Genomic DNA, 6,244 nt, shown 5'->3' with positions numbered 1-6,244 from the left:
CATGGCCGGAGCCGGCGGGCAGCGCTCCGGGCCGCCGCCTCTGCCGGCCGGGGCGGGCGCTCGGCGCTCCGGGAGCCTTTCGGGGGGAGAATCCCACCCCGGAGCGCCCCAGGGCCGGGGGAGGGAGCCGGCGGCGCAGGGGAGGGCTGCGCGGCCGTCTCTGATCGCGGGTTTGGGCAGGCTGCCGCGCTCCCCTGTCCTTTCCAAAACTTTCCAGCCCAGCCCGTTAGCTCGGGCTTCCCCAGCACCAGATCCTTACATACATCTCCCGGAGCTGGGGGAAGGACATTGGCATCCTCGGGGACCGTGCAGCAGGAGCAGCACTCCTGGGCTACGGAAGGTTTTGCAGACCTTTGGAGAACACCCCAACCCGGGGGATGCCCTGCGGGGCAGGTTTGTGGCACTGAGCGGCGGTTCTGGCCATGTTCCTGGAGTTTCAGGGAAGCCCCCGTGCAAAACATGAGTCAGCCGGGCACCCCCTGGGCCCATGCCCACAGACGGAGTCACTCTGCTTCCCGACAGCCTGTCGAGCCTGTGGAGCTGATCCCCCAACCCTCCTCGGCTGCTCTTTGCTTCCAGCAGTACAATATTTGCGCAGTTGTTGGACAGTGGAAGATTATAGGTGTTAAAGGCAAGGCTGTCATTCCCTCCAGGGAGGGAGAGCAGGGGAGGACAGTGGCTGCCTGGTGTCCAGCCTGTTCTGCCTCCCTTCCTTCCAAACCAGAGGCTGATAAAGGCAGAAGACGAAGAGGTGTAATTCCTCTTGCTGCTCCTCAGCACTAGCTGTAATGATTGCATCTACCAGACGTTCATTCTGCTGGTCCTTCCTAAACCACTGAGCTAAAGCCCAAGAGTTTGTAACGGAGGGGCTGGAGGAGAGAAGGCAACGAATGGTCAGATCATTGCCAGAAAGATGAGCTCATAGCAATGGGGGTATGCAAGAAAAATGGGGACAGACTTTTTACTGTAGCATGTATTGATAGGACAAGGAGTAAGGTTTTAAACTAAAAGAGGGCAGATTTAGACTAGATGTAAGGAAGAGATTTTTTACAGTGAGGGTGGTGAAGCACTGGCACAGGTTGCCCAGAGAGGTGGTAGATGCACCATCCCTGGAAATATTCAAGGTCAGATGGATGGGGCTCTGAGTGACTGGGTTTACTGGAATGGCAGGGGGTTGAACTAGATGCCCTTTAAAGGTCCCTTCCCACACAAACTGTGACTGAGAAGGATGTTCTGTTGGAAGAGGAGATCATCTGGGAGCGTGGGGGTGTGATGTCACATGCAGAGCCCTGGGTCCAAAGCCAAGGCAGTCACAAAGAAGTTGTTTTGGATCTGAGGCAGGTTTTGGAGAAATGAGAAGTGATGAGGCCTGGTTGCTGAGGAGGAGATGGTGGAGCTGAGTATAGGATTAAATAGCTCCAAACAAAATGTCCCAAGGGAACAGGCTCTGCAAGCATCAGAGACAAAAATTGTTCTCAACAAGAAGTGAGCAAATTCCTCCTACTTCTCCATCCCTGCAGGCTGTCTCTGAAGGAGTGGAGCCTCCTGGAAAGTTTCCTGGCTGCCCCCATGGAAACAGTTCATTCCAGGACAGTTCCTCAGATTCACTTGGAAGCAATGCTGGCTCCATAAACCAGCTGTCAAAATGAGCCAAATGCCTTGTGTTTTGAAGCAGATCACTGCTGGAGCCAGGAAAGTGTTTGAGCAGCAGTGACCTCAAATGCTGCTGTGGTTCAGCAGTGACACTGAAGGACTCTGAGGCCATTCAGTGATATTTCCCTGCTCCTAAAGGACTGCTGAGAATTAAAGAGAAAATTTCCCAAAAGCTAAAGGCCTGATAAGTACATGACTCCTCAGAAAAATCAGTGAAAATTGGCAAATTCCTCTTTATGATGGCCTGATGGCTGTTAAGACCATTTCCCAGCAGGGTCAGTGGATAAGATCTTGGCTGATCTTCAAGAGCAAGGGTGTAAGTGTGTAGTGCAAGTGTCAAATATGGCATGTGGATCAATTTTGCATGGCCCCCAGCCAGACCAGCAGGGAGCCAGAAGCCTTCATATCAAAAGCACAGCATTAGGGAGCCAGTGGTGGAGCTGGCTCCTGGCTTCTCCCAAATCCTGTGGGAGCCCAGGAGCTCTTCTGGACAATGATGCTGGAGTTACATGGTAGATGGCCTTTTCTGACTCCTGCTGTGCTGGCACCCTCAGCCTCTGCTTTGGGAAAGACAAGGGTGTATGCTGTGGATGCCCTCTGTTAGCACTCTTCAATCATGCCTTGTAATAAAAGATTTAATTATAGAGAGATAAATGCATGCATGCATATGCACACACACTTATACTTGTATGTATTAACATCCAAGTCTTTCTAAAGCATCACATTTATTTGAGGTATGTGGGATTATTTTAAGATTACCATTATCTATTGAAGCCACTAGCACTGATTTACCCTGCTGTAGAATCTGACTGGACTTTTGTGAGCAAAGGCCAAAGTGGAGTTGAGGCATGCAGTTGCCAGGACAAAATGTGACTTTCAGTTCTTATCTTCAGATTGCTCACTCCCCAGGTATGAGACTAAACCATATGGTTAGCTCATACCTGACTCTGCCTCATGCCATGTCTCATCCTAAACACAGGCTACAGGCAGGACTGTCACTCTTCTCTCTCCTGACAATCTTTCATCTGTGAAGAGAAAGGGAGTATGTGAAAAATTGCAGCCAGCTCCAGCAACATCTTTTGTTCCTTGCCTTCTCCCCAGTTCATGGTTGCTGCAGGGTGGTCTCACAGACCCTATCATCCACCTCATCTTAACCTCAAAGTGAGACCCCATAGTTCAGACTTGTTCTCTGCTAAAGCCAAGGAATTGTTGTTCTGTGATGCAGAGCCTGAGCTTTTTGCTTCCTCAGGTCTTTGCTCTCTGTCTTCAACCCCTGGAGTGACTGACTGGCCACAGGACAGTTCTCCATGGCTGTAGCCAGTGCAAGGACCAGTCCAGCCCAGCCCAACCTGACCCTTGCACTGGGCAGTGTTGGTGCAAGGCGGGGGTGGGGAGGATGGGAGAACATACCCTGTGTCCCACAGACACGTTCCCCTGGCAGGGAAAACACCCTGGGAAGGTCCCAGCACCAGCATTTGGGCGGGGTGTTGTGCTGGGCTGTGTTGCTGTTCACCCTGGTGAAGGTGAGGTGTGACAGGCAGCTGCAGCACTACGAGGAGTCATGATGGGAGCACCAGAGAGCCGAATACACGAGGAGTTTCCTTGCTGGGTAAAATAACAGGCTCCCTCTGATACAATAATCAAAACAGAACCTGGGGAGCTGTGTTTTTCCAGGCTTTTGTTCCCACCAGAAATTTTCTAGGCTATTTGCAGTTTGTTCACTGAATGAGCTGATCTTGTAACAATAAATATCACAGCACATGTGTTTAGATTTTGTTTTCTTTCCTAATACTTGGTGTGTTTTCAGCAACTCTTCAACAGAGATAGATACAGTCCCTTGTCATAACAGTTATAGAAAACCACGAGGGGTTTTTTGTGGTCACCTGTATTAACCACAAAAAGGATTAAAATTCAAAGTTAAAATACATAGTATCAGAATGCATCTCTCCCTCTTGCTTGCTGACTGACAGGGTGATTTCTCCCATGCTTCCCAGGCATCACTCACAGGGTATCCACTTCCCTGGAATGTAGCATGAGGAGATACTGCCTCTTCCTGGCTGTCCTCCACAATAGCATGGATGCTGGCTGACCACTACTAGGACCTGGACACTCCTGCCTTGCACCGTGAGGACACCATGGCACGTTTGGAGAGGGCCTGGAGATCTTGGTACCGATTTTTACTGTGGATTTGTTACAAGCAGCCCAGTGAATGTCCATCAGAAAGTTGTTTAGATTTCAAACTAGCTTAGACCGCTTTTGCCATGCTCTAAGAAGAAAATAGTAAGATTTGGTCTCTATGGAACAAGTAGGAAAACCTTCGTCTTCCCCACTGCAAATTGCTGGACTGGTGTTACCCTTCAGTGAACAAGTTTATATATTAATCTGCCTTTCTAACATTAACCTGTGTGTAGCAAAGGCAATGTGTACCTTGTTCAAAGTTTAGCCAGCATCCATCACTTGGCTTTCCAAGCATTTTCCCAGGTATCATCTTCACTTGGGTTTTTCTAAAGTTCTGACCCAAAACCTTCTGCAAAATTTATTTCTAATGTTAACAGTTCTTCAGGTATTTGCTTTGATGCAGAGACCTTATGTCTGGTGGGTCTGAGCCACGTCCTGACCTGATGTGCTGTGAACTTCAGTGGATGGAAAAAGCTGGGCTTGAGAAAGAGCACAGAGCCAGTGTTGTCTGCCTGGGGACCCAAAGGGGGAGTGGGAAGAGGAAATTGGCTTTGCCTCCACAAGTTCTCCAGAGAAAAATAACTGCAAGAGAGAGGCCATTGAGATGCAGACAAGAAAGGTCCAAGAGGCTGAGTTGGAAGGTGATGGTTAGGAGTTAATGTTCCTAACCTGCTTCATTTCTGCTGCTCCTTGAGGTGCTGCCTCACCCTGAACATACCTTTCCTGGCTGAGAGGAGCTGGAAAGGTGGGTGCTTCACAGCAAGGGAGACAAATTCCCTGAGTGAAGAACCACCCTTTAGCAGTTTGGGGCCAGGATGCTGTAGGGAAACCACAGCTGGAGGAGGGAGGGAGGTTGCCCCAGTGTAATTAATGGAGCTAGGCTTTGGCCGAAGGCTGGGGTTTGACTCATCTAATTCACAAAAAACCTGCTGAGAACAGATGTTTAAATATAAAAGCATATTTTTTAGGGGTGTTCTTTCAACACATCTTGGATTTTACTGCAACCTAGGCATTGCCAGTAAACATTTATTTTCTCCATGCTTCCCACATTTCAAGGGAAGGGCTTTGCTTTGTTCAAAAACATAGGAATAAAGACCCAGCCCAGTAAAGGGTTGCCTTTCGTGTCTCGCCCCATGCTGTCTTCCTGCAGTCTTTCCTCTGGGAGCACGGAGGGCTCAGGCCATGGGAGCGCTTCCATCAGCGGCAGCTGCAGCCGGCTCCCGCCCGAGTGTCAGAGAGGCAGCTGTGCCACAGCTGGAGTACGACGGTACGTCCTGTGTGAGCAGCTTGTGTGCTCATAGGACAGCCCTTTCTTTTGAGTCCCTCTGTGAGTCTCCAACTATGGCCAGATGAGGAAAAAGGCCGAAGTCACTGTCACCTGCAGTGGAGGTGGGGGAAGCTCCACAGCAGGTGAGACACAGCACCATGCAGATGAGCTGGTGTCCCTCTGGTAGTGCTGTGCTCCCACCAGAGACTTACAACTCAAGCTGCAAATTCCAGTCAGTGACCACAGTATGGATGCAGTTACCAAAATGGGGACGACTCAAGCAGTCTGCATGGTGTTCTCACATCATCAGTAGCATAAGTGCCACTCCTGGCTCCCCTCAGCCCCTTTGAGTTTGTCCCAGTTTGCTCGTTTCAATTCTGACTTCCCCCCATGCCTTTCCCACTGTGACTTCCAACCCCAGCATATCTCCAAACAGGGATATGTGCGGACTCCACACCCCTGCTCCATCCCCAGGGGGCTGCTCTCCTGCAGAGAGCCCTGCTGGGCATCCTGCTGAGGCTCCCTGTCCTTCTCCTCTCTTTGTCCTGGTATTCACGGTGGGACTTTGTGGGTGGCCCTTAGAGATGGCTGCCTCTAACTCTGTTGGGTAAATGCAAGAGTGTAAGGAAGCAGGAGAGCTCTGCAGAGATCCCGTGGGTGTGTGAAGCTAATCAACAAGAGATGAACCTCCCCTTCCTGCAGAAATTTTGTTCTTCTGGTTTTGTGGAGATTATTTCTCATCCTCAATGAGGACAGGGGTGAAGTCTCTGAAGACTGGCTGACCTCAGACAGGCTGACATTCCCAATGTTTGGCGGGCTAGAGGATTTCAGCTATGGCACTAAATCCCAGACTTCAGCAGAGTTACAGGTGCTGCTGGGCTTGGACCTCAGCAGACCTGCACAAGCCTGGGGTGACACCAGGCAGGGTGTAGGGAAGCAGACAGGTGACAGGCCTGGCTTTGTATGGCAGAAACTGCTTTGCTGCCCGGACAGCACCCAGTTCTCCTGTGGCTTTTGTGCTGTCCCAGCCTGGAAGAAGGCAAGGGGCTACAGCACTTCCCTGGCTGCCTGCCCAGCACAGACCTGCTGCAGCCTGGTGATGCTTCGTCCAGAGAGCAAAAGGCAGCCGTGACATCTGGCATTGCT

Source organism: Corvus kubaryi, unplaced genomic scaffold, assembly GCF_017639235.1.
Source record: "Corvus kubaryi isolate FWS band 111438036 unplaced genomic scaffold, C.kubaryi_AGA036_p1.0 37354, whole genome shotgun sequence".
In the NCBI taxonomy this organism is placed as follows: Eukaryota; Metazoa; Chordata; class Aves; order Passeriformes; family Corvidae; genus Corvus; species Corvus kubaryi.
This window is presented reverse-complemented; position numbering follows the sequence as displayed.